The 24108-nt window shown below is 36.3% G+C and overlaps 1 long non-coding RNA gene across 4 annotated transcripts; it reads left to right on the top strand.

Moving 5' to 3' along the window:
- On the top strand, positions 1–3466 carry LOC104210852 (uncharacterized). Of its 4 annotated transcripts, XR_706982.2 has the most exons (4): positions 1–88; positions 232–268; positions 1323–1420; positions 1572–3466. It is a non-coding gene; the product is annotated as an uncharacterized lncRNA (long non-coding RNA). The 4 variants fall into 4 exon arrangements; XR_706983.2 differs by lacking the exon at positions 232–268; XR_011405763.1 differs by having other exon boundaries at positions 232–1420.
- Positions 3467–24108: the final 20642 nt, after the last annotated feature.

Genomic DNA, 24108 nt, shown 5'->3' with positions numbered 1-24108 from the left:
CTTTTATTGCGTATGTATCTCTCACAAAATCTTGCAAAACCCTAGTGCTATATCAATCAATGATCTAATCTGATCCCTAATTTTTCAGGTACAGTATATTATGTAGGCAATCCCCCCCTCCCCCCCCCGCCCGCCCCCCCCCCCCCAAAAAAAAAAAGTTGAAAACGCCAAATATTTTGGTCACCAATGCCTGAAAAGTTCTTTTTCTGTTTTGTGTGTGAATTTGAATAGAAAGAAGGAATAAAGATCCCTCCAGTACCCAGTATTAGTATGTCTCCTTAACTTCAATTCTTTTTACCACTTTTATTTGTATTTAACAGTAAAAAATATTTTTTTATGTTATCTTTAATTAATCTATGAGAGAAGGATCATGTAAGATATTTGCTTTCAGTTTATATTTGGTCGTTTTAGTTTCTTTGGTTTTTTTATTTTCTTTGTTTTTTTGGTTATAAATGCTATACCATTAACTTGCGTGCACCTTGACTATGACTATTCCACTGAGTCCCTACTACGTTCCATTTGCACGGATGTTGGGTAAATTTGTACACAAAGGTCGGAGCACATGGTCTCACATTCATGTGTTATGCTTTTGCTTTCTTTCAGGAATTTGCCCTCATTCTTGTTAATGCCCCTCTATATGTGGTCCTCTCTGTTCTATACATGGATATGTACACAGATAATAAGTTGATGATTAAAGCATATATCAACTCTTAGAATTTCTTGGTGATCCTAGTAACATTTGAGATTTCTGTGTGTTAAGAGCTTTGTTCAAATAGTAACATTAAGACTCTTATATGTCTGGATAAGTATGGCTGATTCAGCAGCAATCTATTTTCACTGTTGTTGCTGCTGCCTAGATGTTTTTTGCCAACTTCTAGTTTCATTATATATGGTCATTATTGGAGGTGGGTGCTTTATCATTATTCATTAGCAGATGGCATAATGCTCTGAGACTATAACTTCTTTTCTTTTGGAGGAAAAATGAAATTAAGATGAATGAGCTTTTATATAAAATGTTTTTGCCAAATTGCCTTTTCGCATATATGTGACATATGTCATTACGGGGTAAATTTGATGCCAAGTTTGCGAAATGGGAAACCAACTCAAGCTTCATTTTTTATCAAGTATGTGAACTTTACCCCCAAAATAGTTGAGTTGTTTTTCATCTGCCCAAACGAACTATATTGGTGGGAAAGGTGTTATGGACAGTCAAATCGCATGGAAAAATATTTGCATTTTAAATCAACTTATTTTTATTGGACCAGTTATGTGATACATCTGCCTTTACTTACTTCCTTTCCCTTTCTTGAACTGTATACAAGTCAATCTGCTCAAAATTACTCTGGATAATCACTTCCTGACTGCTGCTGGAGATCCTTACATTCGATTATTTACCATTAACTCGAACATTCCTCAGCCGGTAGGTTATAGACTAATTCTTTATTATTTCCTTTCTTAATGCGCTTTTGTTTTACCTAGTGCTTTCCTTTGTTGTGGCTCTGAAATATCTAGTTTTGTGTTGATTTGAGTTCCCCAAGCTAAACAAAGATTTTGTCACCCTCTTTTTCCAGATAGCTTTGATTCACACACTAACATTGTGATGGCAGTAAGATTCCATTGTGATGAAAATTGGATGTATTCAGGATCTGAGGTTGGCACTGTAAAAATTTGGGATTTGAGGTATTGTAGATATCAGAGACAGATGGTTTGCTATCTTTCCAACTTCCATCTCTCTTTTAAGTCAACATATATTTGAATCTTTTGAGGTTATCAAAAATATATTTGAATCTTTTGAGTATATGCACCAGGTCATTAAGAGGGAATATGAAAGTCGAGCAGTTGTGAACACTCTAGTTTTGCACCCTAATCAGGTTTTATACTATGTCTCTGAATCTGTGAAGCGCACTATATGCTTAACCTTTTGATTGAATGTTTGAACTCTCTGAGAACCTTACAGATAGCTGTGTTTTTTGTCAGCTTTTATCCTGCCTCTTTTCTGAGGAAAAATCTGTATCTTCATTCACTATTTTCATATAACAAAATCTCCATATCAATTCTATGAGTTTCTGGTTGAACTAGGGAATAGTTTGAACGAGCTATTTGGATCTTGATTGCATCAGAAAAAATGGGGGCGGTGCTTAAGAAAATAGACATAGTATTGGCATCCGTCTAAACCGATATGTGATGTGTAATATTTACTAGTAGTTCGCCTTTGCATGCCACATATTCTTATATTTAATAATAAACCGGTCTTTCAGCTACGTTACTTTTTGGTATGTTTTGAGCAGGTTTTAAAGTTTTAGGAATGCTTTTGCAGATTACAAATATATTAACCTATAGTAAGTAGTTTTTCAAATACCATATCATTCAATCAACTACGCCTCAATTTAAAATAGTTCACTTTGGTTATATATTAATCTTCCATAGCCATTAACCTCTATTAAGGTCCATTACATTCTAATAGTAAATTTGTCTTTTAAGTGGTTCTCTGGAATTAGATCTAAATCTCACTCTTATTACTACAGCCAGGAAATACTAGTCTCTATCCAAATAAAAAGATCCTTAACAAATATCTGGCCTTATGTAAGTGTAATGACAACAACTATGCTTTAAACCCGATTAGATGATTGTTTGCTTCCATTGTGTTGCAGTCTTAGTTGAAACAATTTCCTTCAAGTAATTTCAGGTTTACCTTATCCATTTTATTACCTTCGATTTTCATATTCTCGCACCAAATGATTGATGCATATCGAGTGCGTAGAACATAGTCAAACATATTAAGATCCTCACATTTTATCCTTTCTATGCTATATGCTCCATTCGTAGGATGTAATCATTTCTGATTTTGCTCAAACATATGTCCATCTTAACGTTCTTATTTTCTACAGCATTCTTCTTGTGATTATGTTGGACCTTGGATGTCCAACATTTACTTCTATGTAGTGTTAGTGGTCTCAAAATTGTTCTATAGACCTTTTCTTTCTTTTACTACTGTTAATTTTTTGTTAGGTAATCTTTCTATTCTGCTATCCTGCAACACTCCAATGTAACTCCTTTTATACGGTCATCATGTTATAGTTTTATATGTTACTTCTTTGTCTATCCTATAATCTATTCGAATATTGATCCAAGAATTGTTTGCATTAATGCACTACAATGTTGTCTATCTCCTTTAACCTTTATTCTTTAATGGTTGCAATCTTGTAGTGCATATATTTTGGTTTAATTCTAATAGCCATAAAATCCTTATTCTTTGACTTGTGGTTGATTTGTCTTAATCTCCACAATTTTGACTTGTGGTTGATTCCTTCACTAGTTTCGTCAAATTAGCACAACAGCACAACTATGCCTCAATCTATAGCAAATTGGAGTCAGTTGTATCAATCCTCATTGTTCATATCGCTCCATATAATCTTCTTAATCCAAGAGAAATTCTATACTCTTATATATGAGCATGGTTTTTTGGTCAAACATTAATAAATTGTATTACTTTATAAAACAAAGTTTTTCTTAGTCCAATACTATAAATTTTTTGTTAGTAGAAGAGGCTCTTTTCTTTTTTTAGTGGTGTATAAACTTCTAACAGGACTAAAAAACTCTTAGCAAACATTGGACATAAACTAAATAGACTAACATGCCTAACTAATTTGTATCTCCTGTATAAATTCCCGGAGATTGTAGATCTTCAAACAAATATATGGGGTAAGGACCGCCAAAGTTCAAGTGTGTAACTGACATTTTGACGCAAGTTTGGGTGTAAGGGGGTATTGCCTTTCCCCTAATTAGGGAGACAAGCTGTCGACATTGTGGTACTTTAGCGTGGAAAGTTTTTAAGGGAAAGGATAAAACGATTCCTTATAAAGTCTTATAGTATTTTCCCTTGAAGCCAAGAGCCCAAAGACATCAAATGTTATTTACATGTGGAAAAACAAGTATGGACATGAGGTGGCATGAAAAAAAAAATTGGAGAAGGCAAATGAGTTGAGGTATCTTGTTGATTCTGAAGCTTGGCAAGAGTTTGACGAGAATTATCTGTGGTTTGCACGAGAACCACTTAAAATTAGAATTGACGTTGCACCCGATGGTTTAAATCCATTTGGTAACGTGAGAACATCTTATAATATGTTGCTAGTCATTTTAGTTCCTTATAATCTTCCTACTTGGAAATGTTTTAAGGACCCATTTATAATAATGTCACTGCTTACTCCTAATCCTCGAGTATCTAAAAAGGATATTGATGTTTATTTGAATCCTATGGTTGATAAATGGAATGAGTTATGGAGTGACGGTATAAAGGAATTTGATGCATTAACCAGGATGTGCTTCAAGATGCTTGTTGTTGTTTTATGACTGCAAACAACTTTCTAACTTATGGTAACTACTTAATTTCTTTACCATTATGTCTAAATAACACTCCCTCTGTTTCATTTTATATAACTTGTTTGACTGGATACGAAGTTTAAGAAAGAAATGATTTTGAAACTTCTGGTATTAAACATACTATAACATTTGCTTGTCTATGAAAGCTTGTCATTATTGGTGAATGGGAAAATTAAGTTGCATTGTTTTCAAATTTAGAAAGTGGTCATTTTTTCTGAAACAGACTAAAACATAATATGGTCGCATAAACGGGAAAGAAAGGAGTAGTACATTAGAAAAGTGTATATAATTAACTTGTATAATACTTGTAAGTTTTATACAGCGCAACTATAAACCTATTTTTTAACATATATTATTTCATATGAATCAACCATTAGGTAATTTATTTGGATGAAATACTAAGGGAGTACATGGCATGTCCTATTTGCAATAAGGATATGTCTTCACACAAGTTAAGAAGTAAAATATGTTACATGGGTCACTATCGGTATCTTGAACTCAATTAAATATAGAGAAGTAAGAAATTTAAAGGGGAAATAGAAAATAGATTGAAGCCAAAAGTTCTTTTAGGAATAATATCTTACAACAACTAAACTTTATAGGTACTTATAGATCAAGAAAACACTAAAATAGAATAAACGTCATCTTGAAGAGTCAAATCAAGTGAGAAAAGTATTTTATTTGAAACAACTATACCGGAAGAGTTTGAAGTTGCAACATAATTAAGATGTAATGTACATAGAAAATAATATTTGTATGGGGGTTCTGGAGACATTGATTGGAAAATTAAGAACACGTATAAAGCAAGAAAAGATCTTAAGGAAGTGTTGTCAAAGGCTCATCTAAGGCGCGGTTAAGCCCTGAAGCTCAAAAAATCTCAGGGAGGGCGCTTCGCCTCACTTAAGCTGTGCTTCAGTATAGGCAAGGCATCACAACGTACCCCTTATTGCTCATGAGTTCTATCTTGAATGGAGTAATGCTATAGTACAAATATAATCGACAAATAAGTGTATTAGTTATTAAGGAAAACAATAGGAATGAATTTGTTACTTTCTCTTGAATTACATATATATATTTTTTTTGCATTGTGCCTTTTTTAACTAAAGCCCGCAATTAAATTGCGCTTTGCTCTTAAAGCCCAATTGACCTAGAGCGTTTTTTAGAGATTTCGCCTTTGACAACACTGTCTTAAGGATATGAACATAAGAAGGAACTATGGTTGCAAAAAATGTTTCCATTTGTACTGGACTATTTGCTTGTTATGATATGTCAAAAAAGGGAAAAAAAGATTTGTGCATTCTTAAATTTGTTTCTTAGTGGTTATGCTTCAAAATGTTGCGGTGTGTAAGCGTGAATGATGCTAAGATAATTGAGCAAAACTATCATGTCCACTTGTAACGAATGGTGCCTATTTGTATTTAGAAATTTGTAAAAGGACATAGTGGTCATGACTTTTTAATCCAGTCATGTTACCATCATTCATGCTTATACACCACGATACATTTGAAGCATAACTATTAGGAAATTTTACATATTTTAAAATTGCACAAAATTCTTTTCCTTTTCCTTTTTTTGACATATAATAACAAGTGTCATCGTATAATTGGAACTATTATGGTGCAACCATAGTTCTTTTCCTACATTCATATCCTTAAGGTCTTGTGTTGCTCTATATGTGTCCTTAATTTTTCCATCAATATTGAATGATGCCCTTAAAGGATTCTCACAAATATTTTTTTTTATGTGCATGACATCTAAATTATATCGTAACTTCAAACTCTCCCAGTATGGTAACTTAAACAAAATACTTTCCTCACTTGATTTGACTTTCAGGATGGTGTTTATTTTTCTTATTATTTGGGTGTTTTGCATGATCTATTAGTTATAAAAAAAATCTAATTGTTGTATGACATCATTTCCTAATAGCTCTTTTGGTTTCAAGTTTTTTCTACTTTTCACAAATTTTCCACTACTTCACTTGTGATTGGGTTCAAGATACCGACTGTGACCCATGTAACAAATCTTACTTTCAACTTTTATAAAAATGTATTCTAATTTCAAATATACATTCCATGTATCCTTTAGTGCTCCATTCATGTGAATTACATGATTCATAAGAAATAATATATGTTAAAAGGTAGTTTATATAACTTAACTATATACAACTTGCAAGTATTATACCAATGAAATATAAAATTTTCTAATTTACTACTCCATGTGTTCCACTTTATCTGAATCTATTACCATTTGGGGAGTCAAACAAGATTTTGTTTGACCGGATTTTCTGCAAATATTTTGAATTATTAACTGTTGTGTCCTAAAGTACTTTTTAGGTAGTTTCTAAATATGTTAATTTTATTTCAAAAATTCTGAAAATACTATGTTCGACTTAAAAAAAAGTCAATTTGACCCTCATACGCCGAAAAGGTTCACATGAAGTGGATCAGAGGGAGTATTATTTAGGCATCATGGACGGCAAAAAATTTAAGCCCTTACTGTAAGTTGGAAAGTCTTTTGTGGTCATGCATCTAGAAGTGCTTTATAGTTGATGCACCAAATGTCTCTATATCATTACTCCATAACTCATTCAATTCATCAACCACATCCTTATCTTTTCTAGGTGCTTGAGGACTAGAAATAAGCAATTACATTATTCTTTAACCCTAAAAATAGTTTTTACGGTTAAAACACTTAATTTATATTTTGGGGCACTAACAATCGATTTAACTCATTTTTCCATATATAAACAATATAAAAGGAATACAATTGAACAAAATAATTGAGAGATAAATGGAAAGAGAAATCTTATTGATGTTAGTAGCACTTCTTCCATGTAAGCAAAATATTGAATTACCAGAAATAGAATATTGAGATTCAATAGTGTGATTGAGAGAATAATTGAATAGTTTTCGGATGAGGATACAATGTAAGGAACATGGGTTTAAATAGTATTTCTATTCGTAACTGATTGCCTTATCCAGCTACTGCACATTACTATCATTTATTGCATTTATTGTACGTTACATAATTAATGCGTAATCAATGGTGTAATAATAGCGAATCTCGTGTAATTCAGGATTAAATGATTCTTTCCTTATTTGTGTTCAACTCGGGGCTTTTCCTTCTTGGTCAGTTCCAAGGCTTTTTCTATTTTCTTTTGCCTTTGCCTTCTTCCTAAAAATCTCTTCTGCTTTTTCGTTCTTCGCTTTCAACCTTCTTTTATCTTTGTAATGGCTTCCAAACCTTCTGCTTCTTCTAACCTTCTATATTTCCTCGTCAGGCTGTCATAGTCGACGAACTTCCTAACGTGGTAGCTCTAGTTAGGTCTAGGAGAAGAGGAGGAAGACTCTGTAGCCTTGGCTCCATGGCGAGTAGAGGCAGTACTATTTCCACTAAGGGAAGTTCTTCCAAAACTCATTTTATCTCCAAAACTTCTTCTAAAGGGCAAAACCAAAGCGAAAGATACCACAAAAACTTTGGTTGAGCCTTTAGTCTCTAAAATTATTCCACAAGAATTTTTTTTTTGCAGCCGATTATGACGAGTGGGATAAGAAGATAAGTTAAAAGGATGGCCATAATGATCCAACTGACCATTACCCTTCCCATATCAGTTTGGCCATCCCCCACTTGTTCGTAAAGAGTGATGTTAGAGATCCAATTTTCCGGTCGAAACTCCTCGTGAAAATGAACGAATAACTAGCTATCACGAAGGTTATTCATTCGTGTATACTTATTCGTTCACCCTCGGGTTCCAACCTGCAATATATCTAGTGATCATAGGGTTTTGCCGAAACTTTAACGTATGTTTCGGTCAGATAGACCCGGTAATTTGGATAGTAGTGGTGTGCCTTGGCTTTTTGTCAAGTTTAGTTTCGACAAATTTCACTCTTTGCCATCTTCTCCATTTATACGCTCGCAAACTTTTTCGTGTCGCTATATTTACTCTCACGACAAGAAGCAAACGAGTTATCGTCAATCCCGAGGACGAGCATGATAGGTGGTGGGACAACAAGTTTGTAGTTGTTTCTACCCAAGAATTGGTAGGACATGATAATCTTCCATTTCTCGAGAAGTGGGATTATAGACGTAAGTTTCCTTCGCCGTCTTTAAATTGCTTTTGTTTTATTTATGCTACTTTTTTATATACCTTTTGCAGCGACCATGGAAGTATTTGGGGAAGTTCAGAGTTTCCATGATTTGGTTGCTTTAATGTTATCTTACGCTCCAATGGAGCAAAAAACTTGGAAGTCCATTTCCAAAATAAAATGGTGGGAAAGTGAAGACCCACGGTAAGTTCTTCTATATCATGCGTATTTTTCTGCATTTTTATTTTGTAACCATTCCTTCTGGTCCAGCTATTAGACTTAATGTCAACGTAGCTCAGAAACGTATTTTGAGCATTCTCTCATCGAAAAGAAAAAATAAAGGGGCGCCTGCTTCCGAGGAGGAGGAAGACTTTAGCCCTCTCAAAAAGAGGCCCCATTCCAGTAGAAAACAAATTGAGTCGGAAGGTGGTCGAACCAATCTTGAGTTCACCCTTCTGAAACTCAGTTTCAGTTAGTTGATGAGCTTGAGGATACCTCTGTGGTGGCATTGGATATGAAGGTGTTGAACCAGTCCCTGTGTCAACTGAGGATGTATTTGATCAATAATTTGGTGATTACGATGGTGAAGACCATCTTTCGGGTTTTACTAGCGGTAACCAATCTACCGTAGCTCTGGTACCAGTCCTTTCCATTCTTGTTCATGATGAGGCTGGTCCTTCGAGAAAAGGAAAAATGCGGCAGGTTGTAGTAGATATCTCGAAAGACGTCAATCTCTTGAAAAGACTGGACCAGGTTGCCCCTTGGTTAATACTCATTGGTCCAATTGAAAAGAACAGATTGAAGTCTTACTCTTCAATTACCCCTCGCAAATGACATGGTTCATTCAGCTCTCAAGGTATGATTCCTTCTTTTTTTTATCTCTTTCCTTAAATTTGCTTAATATTTTAAACTTCTTTACCACAACTTAACTTGACTGGTAAGGAGTTGATGAAGAGAGTTGCTTGGTATGAGCATCGGGTTGAAGAATTGTCTATGGAGACTGACAATCGGAAAGCCTTCAACTTGACAAAGAAGAATCAGATAAACAAAAGGAATTTCTTCAGCAACAAGTCAAAGTGATGACTTCAGAGCTGGCAATTACGAAGGCAGAGGTGAAGTTTCAACAAAACTTTATGATCACCGGATCTATGCAGGTTGGAACCCGAGGGTGAACGAATAAGTATACACGAATGAATAACCTTCGCAGTAGCTAGTTATTCATTCGTCTTCACGAGGAGCTTCGACTGGAAAATTGGATCTCCAATGGCACTCTTTGCGAACAACTGGGAGATGACCTGACTACGACCATCCTTTTGACTAGTCTTCTTTTTCTACTCAGCACAGTCGGCTGCAAAAAAAAAATCTTGTAGAATAATTTCAGAGATTAAAGGCTCAACTGAAGTTTTTGTGGTATCTTTGGTTTTTCCCTTAGAAGAAGTTTTGGAGGTTGAAGGAGTTTTGGAAGAACTTTCCTTAGTGGAAGTAGTACCGCCTCTACTCGCTATGGAGCAAAGGCTATGGAGTTTTCCTTCTCTTCTCCTAGACCTAACTGGAGCTACCACGTTAGGAAGTACGTTAACTATGACATCACGGCGTGGAGATGTAGTAGGGTTAGAAGAAGTAGAAGATTTGGAAGTCATTGCAAAGATAAAGAAAGTGGTTGAAAGCGAAGAACGAAAAAGTAGAAAATATTTCTAGGAAGGCAAAGGCAAAGAAAGTAGAAAAAGGTTTTGAGGGTTTATGGTTTCATATTTATAGAAAAGAGTTACATCGTGGGACTGTCACAGAGCCGTCAGTGCCTAGAAAACCGCTACAAATCTTAGAACCAATCATATTGCCACGTGTTTCGAGCATTAAATGGAGGCGGCACATGTCTCTTCACTTTTGCAGCACGTCATTATGATCTCGGGAAGAGGCGGCAAATATTCTCGCCATAAATAACTTACCACTTCTCTAATATTCAGTTGAGATATTAGTGGAAAATAACTTCACCACGTGGATCAATTAGATTGCAACACTTGGCAGTAAAGTTATTGAAGAATGACGTGTAAAACACATTCAAAGCTAATGTATATTAGTACCGGAACTATTAGTTCCGGAACTGACCATGAAGGAAAAGCCTTGAGCATGTTATGGAAGGTCGTTCATGAACACGAATAAGGAAAGAATCATTTAATCCCGGATTGCACGGGATTTGCTATTATTGCGCCATCGATTTAGCATTAGTTATATAACGTATAATAAATGTAATAAATGACAGTAACAAACAGGAGCTAGACAAGGCAATCAGTTACAGATAGAAATACTATACCCATATTCCTTACATTGTATCCCCATCCGAAAACTACTCAATCACATTATTGAATCTCGTTGTTCTATTTCTGGCAATTCAATATTGTTACACGGAAGAAGTGCTACTAACCTCAATAAGATTTCTCTTTCCTTTTATCTCTCAATTATTTTGTTCAATTGTTATTCCTTTTTATCTTGTCTATATTTGGAAAAGTGAGTTAAATATGTTGTTATAGTGCCCCAAAATATAAAATTAATTGCTTTGACCCTAAAAAGTATTTTAAGGGTTAAACAATTATCATAAAATGCGTCTTTAAAGTATTTCAAGAAGGAAGATATAAGAAACTAAAATGACAGGTCACATACTATAAGATGTGCTCATGTTATCAAATGGCTTAAAACCATCAATTGCAGGCTTAATCTAATTTTACGAGGTTCAAATTACTGATGGTTGCAAGGCAGGTATGTACTGAAGTTGTTGTGAACTATAAGAATATTTCTGATGCTTCTTCCCGGCTAAAGTTTAACTTGACCAAGCATTTTTGGTGCATTGAGTACTCATTCTGTCTTGTGTCTTTTGGATTGGGCCAGTTGGCTGAGACGTGGAATCGTGCTGTTTTAACATAATTTCTTTTTCTCAAAAGAGGAAGGATTTTCCATATCATTAGAAACAGGAAATAATTGACAGTAGAATGAGTTCTACTCATTTTGTTTAACTACTCCTTGGTTCTTAAATTCTCTTAACCATTTTTAGATGAGGAACTTTCTGTCTTTCTATTTTAATTTATTTAGGTATCATGTGGTTGTCATTTACTGGACTCCTTAGTATTGGTCACTTTTGTTTGTTTACTATGGTTTTGGTTTTTGTTGTGATAGAAAATAGGTATTGAAGAGAGCTTTGCTCTTCATCAACATTCAACAGATGAAGGAACATAAACGATGTTTTCGGGGATAGAAATGTTATGGAGCGGGTGAATTTTTTTTTTTTCCTTTTTCTGTGGACGACTAGAGGTTGATTCAGGGTTTGAAGCTTGAAAATAATAATATGGTACAGGTGAGCAGCCTGTGTGATGATTTAGAGAACCTTTCAGATTTCCCCTTTATGCCGAAAGACCTTTTCAGATGAGACCAATATGGTTCTGTTTCTCAATGCAGCATTGTCTTAGGTTCTTGCTCCCCATATGAATATCGAGTGTTAATAGTAAGTCTTTGAAGCATGCAGCTTTTCAATTTGTTCCGACGTAAAGCAACTAAACTTAAGCAACACATCAATTGGCTAGGACATCAAAGTGCACCAAGTGCAACATAAGGCTGTAAACTATTTTCTTACGTGTATGTGGCCCAATAAGATTAGGCCCATAATTAATATTTAATTAATGAGCAAATCTCATCCGTCCGATCGGTTACTTGATGGACGTACCGGATTAAGTGAGAACCTCTATAAATTGATCTTCTCCCTACCCATTAGGGTTACCGTATTTTTATTCTCTCTTCCATCTCTAAAGGCGGCGGTAACATAAAGTTAGGGCAAGGGGCGAGAAACCAGTTTTGAATTAACGCTTCCGCTTCAAGATAATGGATTCCGCTTTAGGTATGTTTTCTATGGCAATTACATGTAAGATTATCATATTCAAGATCCTGGTATAAATTAAAGATTATGCTTACATGTGGTATCATGAGCCTGGATTACTTGAATTGATAATCTTCATTAAAAATAATAAACCTTTGCGAATGAGTTGCTGTTTTGAAATTATGTATACCTACGGTAATTTTGAAATCATGCTTTAAATCATCGGTGCAACCAGTGAAATAATTCTTCAACGCCTGAGTCATTAAAGACCTTGGGCAGCATCTTCTTTATTGACCGAGATAAACAAAATTGTTTCTCTGTACTTGAATAAATTTTGTATTATATAGGTTATGATATTAGAAGATAACGATTATACTGATACGCAAGAATTTGATGATACAGGAGTAACGTTAATGATGCCTTAATGCCATAAATTGATTTGAAACTTTTTTTTAAAATTCTTGGACAGTATAGTAATCTGTTTTGGGCTATTAGGTTGGTGAAACGATTTATTGTTTATTTTATGTATGTGATCAATGTGTATATAGTTTGTTAGTCACCAAAGTGACCAAACTAGATTGTTTAAAGTATTCACATGCATATAAACTTATGATCTCTATTTTGTGTGTGCACTTATGTTATATAGTTTGTTAGTCACCAAAGTAACCAAACTAGTTTGTTTATGAAAATACGCATACATAAAATTGTAGTTTATCCATGAAATTAATGAAATGCCTATAATAAAAAATTAGTGGATAAATTAATTTTCACTATTGCTAGAACTTAAAGATTTACCCAAAGGTGAATCAATTATTCTATGAATAGTGAATATGATGAGGTAAATTAATATTCTTAATCAAATATATATTGTCTGTCCAAAGATGGCATATATATTTGGTTAAAAATATTTAATTACCTATTATAGACTAAATGACATTTAAATTATGATAGTGTGTCGTAGTATCTACCCAAAGGAGAATTGCGATATGCTTTAACTGTTTTGTTGAATCCATATTGATTTGTGAGCATGTATTATCTATTTTGCAGCTATTCCTTTTCATTCGCTTGCTTCGTCTGTTACTATGTTCAATGGATTGAACTTCTCTGAATGGCGTGAACAAGTCCAGTTCCACTTAGGTGTGATGGATCTTGACTTGGCTCTGCTGAATGATAAGCCCGCTGTCATTACTGATTCGAGCAGTGCAGATGAGAAGTCTTTCTATAAAGCATGAGAACGCTATAACATGCTAAGCCTTATGTTTATGCGAATGAATATTGCCAACAACATTAAGAGTACTATTCCACAAACAGAAAGTGACAGAGAATACCTGACGTTTGTGGAAGAACGTTTTTGTTCTGCAGATAAGTCTCTCGCTGGTACACTAATGGCTGAACTCATGACCATGAAGTTTGATGGGTCGCGTAGTATGCAAAACCATATCATCGAGATGACTAAAATTCCAGCAAGACTTCAGACCTTGGGGATGAAAGTGGATGACTCCTTCTTGGTTCAGTTTATTCTGAACTCGTTACCTCCTGAATATGGACCTTTTCAAATTAACTATAACACTATTAAGGATAAGTGGAATGTTAGTGAATTGTCCAGTATGCTTACTCAGGAGGAGTCGAGACTTAAGAAACAAGGGAATCATTCAATTAACCTCATGGGTCAAGGAGCTGGTAAAGGACTTAAAGTGAAGGCCAACAAGTTCAAGAAGAAGAAAGTACCTGCTAAAGCTCAACAGGATACTAACAAGGAACATAAGGCAGATACGTGTCGTTTCTGTAACAAGGAAGGACACTATCAGAAAGATTGCCTGAAACGTAAAGCTTGGTTCGAAAAGAAAGGTACAATTAGTGCTTTTGTATGTTTCGAATCAAATTTAGTAGAAGTTCCTAATAATACTTGGTGGCTTGATTCTGGTGCAACTGCTCATGTATCTACTACGTTGCAGGGATTCCTTACGATCCAAACTACAAATCCAAATAAGGATTTCTTATTCATGGGAAATCGTATGAAGGCTCCAATTAAAGGCATAGGGACTTATCGTTTGATCATGGAGACTGGACGTCACCTTGATCTATTACAGACTCTTTATGTACCTTCAGTTTCTAGGAATTTGATTTCTCTTTCAAGACTTGATGTTTCTGGATTTGATTTAAAGTTTGGAAATGGATGTTTCAATTTATATAAGAATGCTATTTTTTATGGTTCTGGCTTTCTCAGTGATGGTTTATATAAATTGAAACTCGATATTGCTTTTTCTGAATCCCTTCTTACTGTTCAACATAATGTTGAAATAAAACGTAGTTCACTAGATGAAAGTTCTGCTTACTTGTGGCATAGACGTTTGGGTCATATATCCAAAGAAAGGTTAGAAAGATTAGTAAAAAATGAGATTCTTCCGAATCTAAATTTTACTGATCTTACTATATGTTTGGATTGCATTAAGGGAAAGCAAACCAAGCATAGTAAGAAAGGTGCCACAAGAAGCACCCAGCTTCTTGAAATTATACACACCGATATTTGTGGACCTTTTGATGTTCCATCTTTTGGTGGAGAGAAATATTTTATCACTTTTATCGATGATTTTTCACGTTATGGATACATCTATTTGCTGAAAGAAAAATCTCAAGCAGCAGATGCTCTCAAAGTGTTTGTTAATGAGGTTGAAAGGTAATTAGATAAAAAGGTGAAAATCATTAGGTCAGATATAGGTGGTGAATATTATGGAAAATATAATGAATCAGGACAATGTCCAGGTCCATTTGCAAAGTTCCTCGAGGAACGTGGCATATGTGCACAGTATATTATGCCAGGAACACCTCAACAAAATGGTGTTGCAGAAAGGTGCAATCGAACACTTATGGATATGGTTAGGAGCATGATAAGTAATTCCTCATTACCCAAATCATTGTGGATGTATGCTCTTAAAACCGATGTATATTTATTAAATAGGGTTCCTAGTAAGGCAGTTCCAAAGACCCCTTTTGAACTGTGGACAGGAAGGAAACCTAGTTTAAGGCACCTGCATGTTTGGGGTTGCCCAGCGGAAGCTAGAGTTTATAACCCACAAGAAAAGAAATTAGATTCTCGAACAGTAAGTGGTTACTTTATTGGTTACCCAGAGAAATCTAAAGGGTATGTGTTTTACTGTCCAAACCATAGTTCAAGAATTGTTGAAACCGGTAATGCAAGATTCATTGAGAATGGTGAAGTTAGTGGGAGTGTTGAAAAGCAAAGTGTGGAAATTAAAGAGGTGAGGGTCAATATTCTATTACTCAGAAATGTGCCTACTTCCACACAAATACCAAATATTGTTCCAGTTGTTGAAGAACGCTTTGACAACACAGAGCAACATTTGGATGAAATACTTTATGAAGAAACTAACTCACAAATATCTGACACAAATGAACCACAAGAAATGCCATTAAGAAAATCTCAAAGAGTTAGAAAATCGGCTATTTCGGATGATTACGTGGTTTATTTGCAAGAGTCGGATTTTGACATTGGTCTTAATAAGGATCCGGTTTCATTTTCACAAGCCATAGAAAGTAATGAGTCTAACAAATGGATTGATGCCATGAAGGAAGAGTTAAAATCCATAGAATACAATAAAGTCTGGGACCTTGTTGAATTGCCAAAAAGTTCTAAAAGAATCGGGTGTAGATGGGTCTTTAAGACCAAACGCGATTCAAATGGCAATATTGAGAGATACAAAGCCAGACTTGTTGCCAAGGGTTATACTCAGAAAGGAGGCATTGATTATAAAGAGACCTTTTCGCCGGTCTCAAAGAAAGACTCATTAAGAATTATTATGGCTTTAGTGGCTCATTATGATTTAGAGTTACACCAAATGGATGTGAAAACTGCCTTTCTTAATAGAGACCTCGAGGAAGAAGTTTATATGGACCAACCAGAGGGTTTCGAAACTAAAGGAAAAGGTCAAATGGTGTGTAAACTGAAGAAGTCAATATATGGACTTAAACAAGCATCATGACAATGGTATATAAAGTTTAATGATACCATAACATCTTTTGGATTTGTGGAAAATACCGTTGATCGGTGTATATACCAAAAGATCAGTGGGAGCAAGTTTATATTTTTAGTCCTATATGTTGATGATATTCTACTTGCTGCTAATGATTTAGGCATATTACGTGAGACTAAAGATTTTCTCTCTAAGAATTTTGAAATGAAAGATATGGGTGAGGCATCCTATGTGATAGGAATAGAAATATTCCGTGATAGATCACAAGGATTATTGGGATTGTCTCAGAAAGGCTATATCGAAAGAGTTCTAGAGAGATTTAACATGAATAATTATTCAGCAGGAATTGTTCCAATTCAAAAAGGGGACAAATTTAGTCTCATGCAATGCCCTAAGAATGATGTAGAACGAAAGGAAATGGAATCAATTCCTTACTCTTCAATTGTTGGTAGTCTGATGTATGCTCAGACTTGTACAAGACCGGATATTAGTTTTGCGGTCGGAATGCTAGGAAGATATCAGAGTAACCCAGGAATTGATCATTAGAAAGCTGCAAAGAAAGTTTTGAGGTACCTGAAAGGAACGAAGGATTACATGCTCATGTATAGGAGATCCAAGCATTTGGAAGTTGTTGGATACTCGGATTCAGATTTCGTTGGATGTATTGACACTAGAAAATCCACGTTTGGTTATTTGTTCCAATTAGTTGAAGGAGCAATTTCGTAGAAGAGTGCCAAACAGTTTGTTATTGCTACATCCACGATGGAAGCAGAATTTGTGGCATGTTTTGAAGCCACAATTCATGCATTATGGCTGCGAAACTTTATTTCAGGACTTAGGGTTGTCGACACCATTACCAAGCCGCTGAAAATTTACTGTGATAATTCTGCAGCAGTATTCTTCTCCAAGAACGATAAGTACTCTAAAGGTGCCAAACACATGGAATTGAAGTACTTTACCGTCAAGGAGGAAGTTCAGAAACAAAGAGTGTCACTTGAGCATATTAGAACTGATCTCATGATTGCAGATCCGTTAACGAAAGGTTTACAACCAAAGATATTTAAAGAACATGTACATAGAATGGGTCTTGGCTGTACTTATGATTGATGTATTTCTGATGTTTTGACACTCTGAGCTCATTTATATGTTTCTGATATACATTAATGATTTCCTGTTTCTCATAATGGTGTACACATTATTGTTTTGAGAAATTACAGGATAAGTTTCAAGGAGACATTATTGTGGACCATAATATTTTATAGCTTATGAACCTGATGATAAATTACTAATGTTGTAGTATATGGAAGGGAGTATGTAGACAAATTATGTATAACCGACATAACTCACATTTACTAGTTTATCGTATTGTGGTATTTATGATGGACATTATAGAAGAGATTTGTTTATGCGCAACTAATGTTCCTATATTAAACTATTTTCTTACGTGTATGTGGCCCAATAAGATTAGGCCCATAATTAATATTTAATTAATGAGCAAATCTCATCCGTCCGATCGGTTACTTGATGGACGTACCGGATTAAGTGAGAACCTCTATAAATTGGTCCTCTCCCCACCCATTAGGGTTACCGTATTTTTATTCTCTCTTCCATCTCTAAAGGCGGCGGTAACATAAAGTTAGGGCAAGAGACGAGAAACCAGTTTTGAATTAACGCTTCCGCTTCAAGACAATGGATTTCGCTTCAGGTATGTTTTCTATGGCAATTACATGTAAGATTATCATATTCAAGATCCTGGTATGAATTAAAGTTTATGCTTACAAAGGCAACTGTATGCTGTGCTCTACATGGCATCGTTCGTCTAACATCTCGGATTAATTGTTTAATGAACATTATATGTGATATTCGAACGCCTCAATATGTTGTACATGTTATTTGATTTTAGCCTGTTTTTGGGGCATTTGGTGTACATGGGATAGCATTCTACCATTAGTTTGCTTATATGGCATCCATGTTGTGTGATGTTTTAGGTCTGAAATTTTAGTGTTCAACAAAGTTATGATACAAGACTCAGTTCTTGGCATGAGCTTTTGAAAGATTGAGAGGACTGATGATGCAGTGAATTTTTCTTATCTTGTATATTCACCCTGTAGCTGCTATATACATTACATCCTATAGATACAACAAATGTACATATAATATTCCTAGACAATAGTATTGTTTACTATGTGAGTCCATACTCACTTTTAGTGCATGCTCAGTAATACAAATGTGGGCATGTGCTCACTCATGTGTATGGTACTAATAAATGAATGGCCAGGATGTGTTTATGTGTTCTAATCCAGCGGTCAGGATTAGATCTTCTGATCTGAGTATCAACAGCTATAATGCTGCCACGTCACTGTCCACTTATCAGTATCAATGCGTTTTCATTTTGTCTTCTTCTTCTTTACTTTGATGCCTCGTCTGTTCTCCTGTCTCTCTGTCTCTGTGATGCTGCTTCTTCTTTTGTTCTTCAACATCCCCCCTCAAGGTGGAGGGGAGAGAATGGACCCCCAGCTTGGACAAAAATCTCCGATGAGAACCCCCAGATAAGGGTTTGGTAAATAGATCGGCGAGCTGAGATTCTGACGGAACAAATGAGAGAGAGATCAATCCGGACAGAAGTTGTTGACGAACAAAGTGACAATCCAACTCCACATGTTTGGTTCGTTCATGAAAAACTGGGTTACGAGCTATGTGAATGGCGGCTTGGCTATCCGAGTGTACAGGCACTGGTAAAGTGGGTGGTGCTGATAGATCTGCAAGCAATCGGACTAACCAGGTTATTTCTGCGGTCACCCTTCTCATAGATCTGTATTCCGCTTCTGCGGAGGACATAGAGACTGAGATTTGTTTCTTCGATTTCCAAGAGATTGGAGCTCCACCAAGGGTGATGAAGAATCCACTAACAGACCGGCGAGAATCTCTACAAGCCGCCCAGTCTGCATCACAAAAAGCGAGTAGATCAAAGGAGGGATGTGCAGTAAGAAAGATCCCTTGAGAAGGGTCAGTGCGCAAATAGCGGAGGACACGCAAAGCTGCAGAATAATGAGACATGCAAGGGCGTTGCATATACTGGCTCAAACAGAGGACAGCGAAACAGAGGTCCGGCCTAGTATTTGTTAAGTAGTTGAGCTTTCCAACAAGATGGCGATAAATGGTAGGATCAGGCATAGGTTCTCCCATATCAGCTTGCAATTTAGAGGAAGGGTCGAGAGGTGAAGATACAGCAGGACCTGTGCAGTCAAATTCAGCCAAAAGTTCTAAGGTAAATTGCCTTTGCCCTATTATAAAACCATGCTTTTCTCTGAGAATTTCCATGCCCAAAAAATGATGAATGGGGCCAAGATGTTTTACTTTGAATTCTGAGTGTAGAAAAGCTGCAAGTTGTGCAATTTCTGTGGTGTCATTACCTGTGAGTAGTATATCGTCCACATATACAACTAATATGGAGATTAAATCACCTGATTGCTTGAAAAAGAATGAATAGTCATTTAGAGAGCTGGAGTAACCTTTGTAGCTCAGAGCCCCAGCTAACCTAGCATACCATTGCCTCGACGCTTGCTTTAAACCATAGAGTGACTTCCTTAGTCGACAGACAAGATTAGGTTGAGAAGGGGACAAACCTGCTGGGAATTTCATATAGACCTCTTCTTGCAGATCCCCATGCAAGAAGGCATTATTAACATCGAGTTGTGACACATTCCACCCCTTCTTAACAGCTACAGCCAAAAGACATCTGATAGTAGTCATTTTTACCACAGGTGAAAAAGTTTCTGAATAATCTATCCCTTCTCTCTGAATGTCCCCCCTCACCACCAACCTAGCCTTTAGCCTTTCAATTGTACCATCTGAGTTATGTTTCACCTTGTACACCCATTTACAGGGTAAAGCTTTCTTCCCTGGTGGTAAGGATACAACATCCCAGGTGTTATTTATCTCAAGTGCTGAAATTTCAGCATCCATGGCATTTTGCCAACCAGGATGCAAAGAAGCTTGTAGATAACTACTAGGTTCTGATGTGGTAGAAATAGATTGAAGGAGGTGCTGGTTGTCTATAGAAAGAGCATTGAAAGAAAATACATTTGGCTTGAGAGGTTTAGATAGACAGGAACTAAGGTCGGATAGGTAGATGCTATTGCAAATGTAATCATTTAAGTAGGCTGGTCTCTGAGTTACCCTGTCAGATTTTCTGACTGGTGGGGGTGGAATTGGAATAGGTGTGCTGATTGATGAATGAGAAAATGATCTGGAAAGAATGGGTGAGTAAGAAGGACATGAAGTAGAAGCAGAGTCTGAAGGTGTTAGGTTGATGTCGGTTGAAGTAGAGGGACCAGGACATGTAGAGGAACTGCTAGGTGAGGAGTGAGTAGATGTAGGTGAAAAGGTTGGTAGAGATGTTCTAGAAGAGTATTCTGTTGAGCTATGGGTTAAGGTATCTGGTGGAATCTTAGCCTGGGGAAAAAAAGGAAAATCAGATGTGAGGGGTGAGTGGAAAAGAAAAGGGAATTGATCTTCATGAAACCTAACATCTCTAGACACAAACACCCTTTTAGTGTCAAGATCCAGAACCTTGTAACCTTTCTGATGTTGTGCATATCCGAGGAACACACAACCTTTTGAGACATAGCACAAACAACCAAAACTTTTGAGGGATTCATAGCTAGGTTGTTTACCAAGCAATACCTCATAGGGTGTTGATCCATTCAGAACCTTAGAAGGGATTCTATTGATCAGATATGTAGCTGTCAGTACACATTCTCCCCAGTATTGGAGGGGCACCTTAGATTGAAATAAAAGTGCCCTTGCTACTTCCAAAAGATGCTTATGCTTCCTCTCAACTACTCCATTCTGTTGAGGGGTAGAAACACAAGAGGTTTAATGTATAATCCCTTCTGATTCAAGAAAACTTGCCTCTATTGAACCTTTTCCTAGTTCCATGGCATTATCAGATCTGATTTTTTGAACTTTCAAGTTAAACTGTCTCTCTGTCATGCACAGAAATGATTTCAAAACTGAAAAGGCATTCCCCTTAGAACTTAAGAGAAAAGTCCAAGTGGCTCTACTATAGTCATCCACAATAGTCAAGAAATACTTATAACCATTATAAGTCACAGTCTTGAATGGCCCCCATGTGTCAATATGAATCAAATCAAAGATAGCAGAACTTTTAATATGACTCAAAGGGAAAGGCATTCTGGTTTGCCTAGCTTGAGGACAGATGTGGCACACACAATTAAACTTAGAGGGAAACTTAATGAAAGGTAGTCTTCTCATTACTGAAAAGGGCAAATGCCCTAGCCTAACATGCCATTGCTTTACAGTAGATGTAGCAACATTAGCTAAAGGTACTGAAAAGGAAACAGAAGTAGAAATAACACTGGAATTTCTCCCTTTTGGAATGGAAACTACATATTTTTTCTCTCTTTTGGGAGAGATAGACTCTATTCTAGTTGGCTGAAACAGGTACAATCCATCTCTGACTTCACCAAAAACTTGTCCCTTCCCCACTAAAGGGACCTGCAATAGACACCCATTAGAAGTTAGTTTCAAAGAACAACTGAATTGAAGACATAACTTATGAACAGATAATAAGTTATATTTGAAAGAAGGTACATGAAGCACCCTATGAAGAACCATATCAGGCTGAATAGACACACTTCCTATATGTGTAACACACAACTGGAATGAATCAGGTAAGCTAATGTGCAAAGGTGCAGGAAGAGGAGTAAGAGATAGGAAGGAATTAGCATCAAAACACATATGTTTAGAGGCCCCTGAGTCAATTATCCATGTTTTAGTGTTGAAAATAGCAAGACAAGTTCCTGTGTATTGGAGTATGGTACCAGCTACAACATTAGCATTGATTTCTGATGTTGTGGCTGCTGCACTTCCAATTTGCACTTGCTTGATTATGTTCACCAATTCTGACACTTGCTCCTTACTGAAAAACTGGTTTTGACTGCTGATATTTCCTTCACTAGATGTGTTGTTCTTCTCTTGACCTTCTTGTCCTGTCACCACTGCATTTCCCTTTATGGTAGGGTGATAATTTGTTGATTTTGTGAATTGAAAATCATCTGGGAATCCTATTAGTCTGTAACAGTCTTCCCTCACATGCCCTGTTCTCATACAATGACTACAACTCACATTAGGATTGTACTTTGCCTTCCTTTTGAACTTTTGTTGCATGTTCTGAAAATTCCCCTGTTTCTGAGGAGTTCCCCATGATTTCTGAATATTGTTCCTTTGATTAAACTTCCCTTGAGGTCCTACCATAAAAGATGCAGCATCTGTTGGATATTGTGGGCTAACAAATATTTCCCTCTGACTTTTATCTTGCAGGAGGATGGAATAGGCATGATCCATATTTGGAAGTGGGCTCATCATGAGGATGTTGCCTCTTGCATGTGCATACACATCATTCAATCCCATTAGAAATTGGATGACTCTCTGATCCTCTAGGAACTTGGCTACCTTCTTCTTCCCTTCACACACACAGGTACAAGTGCATCCTAGATGTGAGTTCAGGGAATCTAACTCATCCCATAACTTTTTCAGAGTTGTGAAGTATCCTGCAATACTGTTGTTTCCCTGAACTGTCTTAGTAACTTCCTTTTGTAGGTGGTAGATCTTGGCTCCATTGGATTGTCCAAATCTATGTTCAAGACTATTCCAAAGTTCTTTTGCAGATTTGGAATAGATTACACTGTCTCCTATCTCTTTGGTTAGAGAATTTAAGAACCATGAGGTTACCATGTCATTGCACCTACTCCATTGTGCATGATCCTTTGAATCCAAGGCAGGCTCATCACAAATCCCATTGATGAATCCCAGCTTGTTCTTGGCTGACAATGCAATCAGCATTGACCTTCTCCACCCTGGGAATCCTCTTCCATCAAAAGGTGAGGTCACAAGAGTCATCCCAGGGGCATCTGAAGAGTGAAGAAAATAGGGATGGTTGACATCATGATTGACTGCTTGACTTGTTGATCCAGAAGTAGGAGTTACTGAAGAATCTGTTCCAGTCATGGTGATAAAACAAGTTGAGTTCAAAGAAGAAGATGGAGTTCTTCTTTAGAAGTCAAGCAGTGAATTTTAGAAGGTGGAGTTCAAGCAGATTTCTGCTCTGATACCATGAAAGATTGAGAGGACTGATGATGCAGTGAATTTTTCTTATCTTGTATATTCACCCTGTAGTTGCTATATACATTACATCCTATAGATACAACAAATGTACATATAATATTCCTAGACAATAGTATTGTTTACTATGTGAGTCCATACTCACTTTTAGTGCATGCTCACTAATACAAATGTGGGCATGTGCTCACTCATGTGTATGGTACTAATAAATGAATGGCCAGGATGTGTTTATGTGTTCTAATCCAGCGGTCAGGATTAGATCTTCTGATCTGAGTATCAACAGCTATAATGCTGCCACGTCACTGTCCACTTATCAGTATCAATGTGTTTTCATTTTGTCTTCTTCTTCTTTACTTTGATGCCTCGTCTGTTCTCCTGTCTCTCTGTCTCTGTGATGCTGCTTCTTCTTCTGTTCTTCAACAGCTTTTAGCATGAAATGTTCCTTGTTACTTGATCTTCAGGTTTGGAATTTTTATTCTACTGTATACTCAAAACAAGCGCAAACTTGCCCAGCCCCCGCAGATCAAATACAAGATCAATATGCAAATTTTACATGTGAATTTTTATCCAGAAGCATTCTTCTTTCAATTTTTCTATCATTTCTAACATTTGATGTTCCTTTTTTAAAATGTATCACGTCTTT

Source organism: Nicotiana sylvestris, chromosome 3, assembly GCF_000393655.2.
Source record: "Nicotiana sylvestris chromosome 3, ASM39365v2, whole genome shotgun sequence".
In the NCBI taxonomy this organism is placed as follows: Eukaryota; Viridiplantae; Streptophyta; class Magnoliopsida; order Solanales; family Solanaceae; genus Nicotiana; species Nicotiana sylvestris.
Note: the sequence above shows the minus strand (reverse complement) of the source record. Positions and strands in the feature narration are given on the sequence as shown.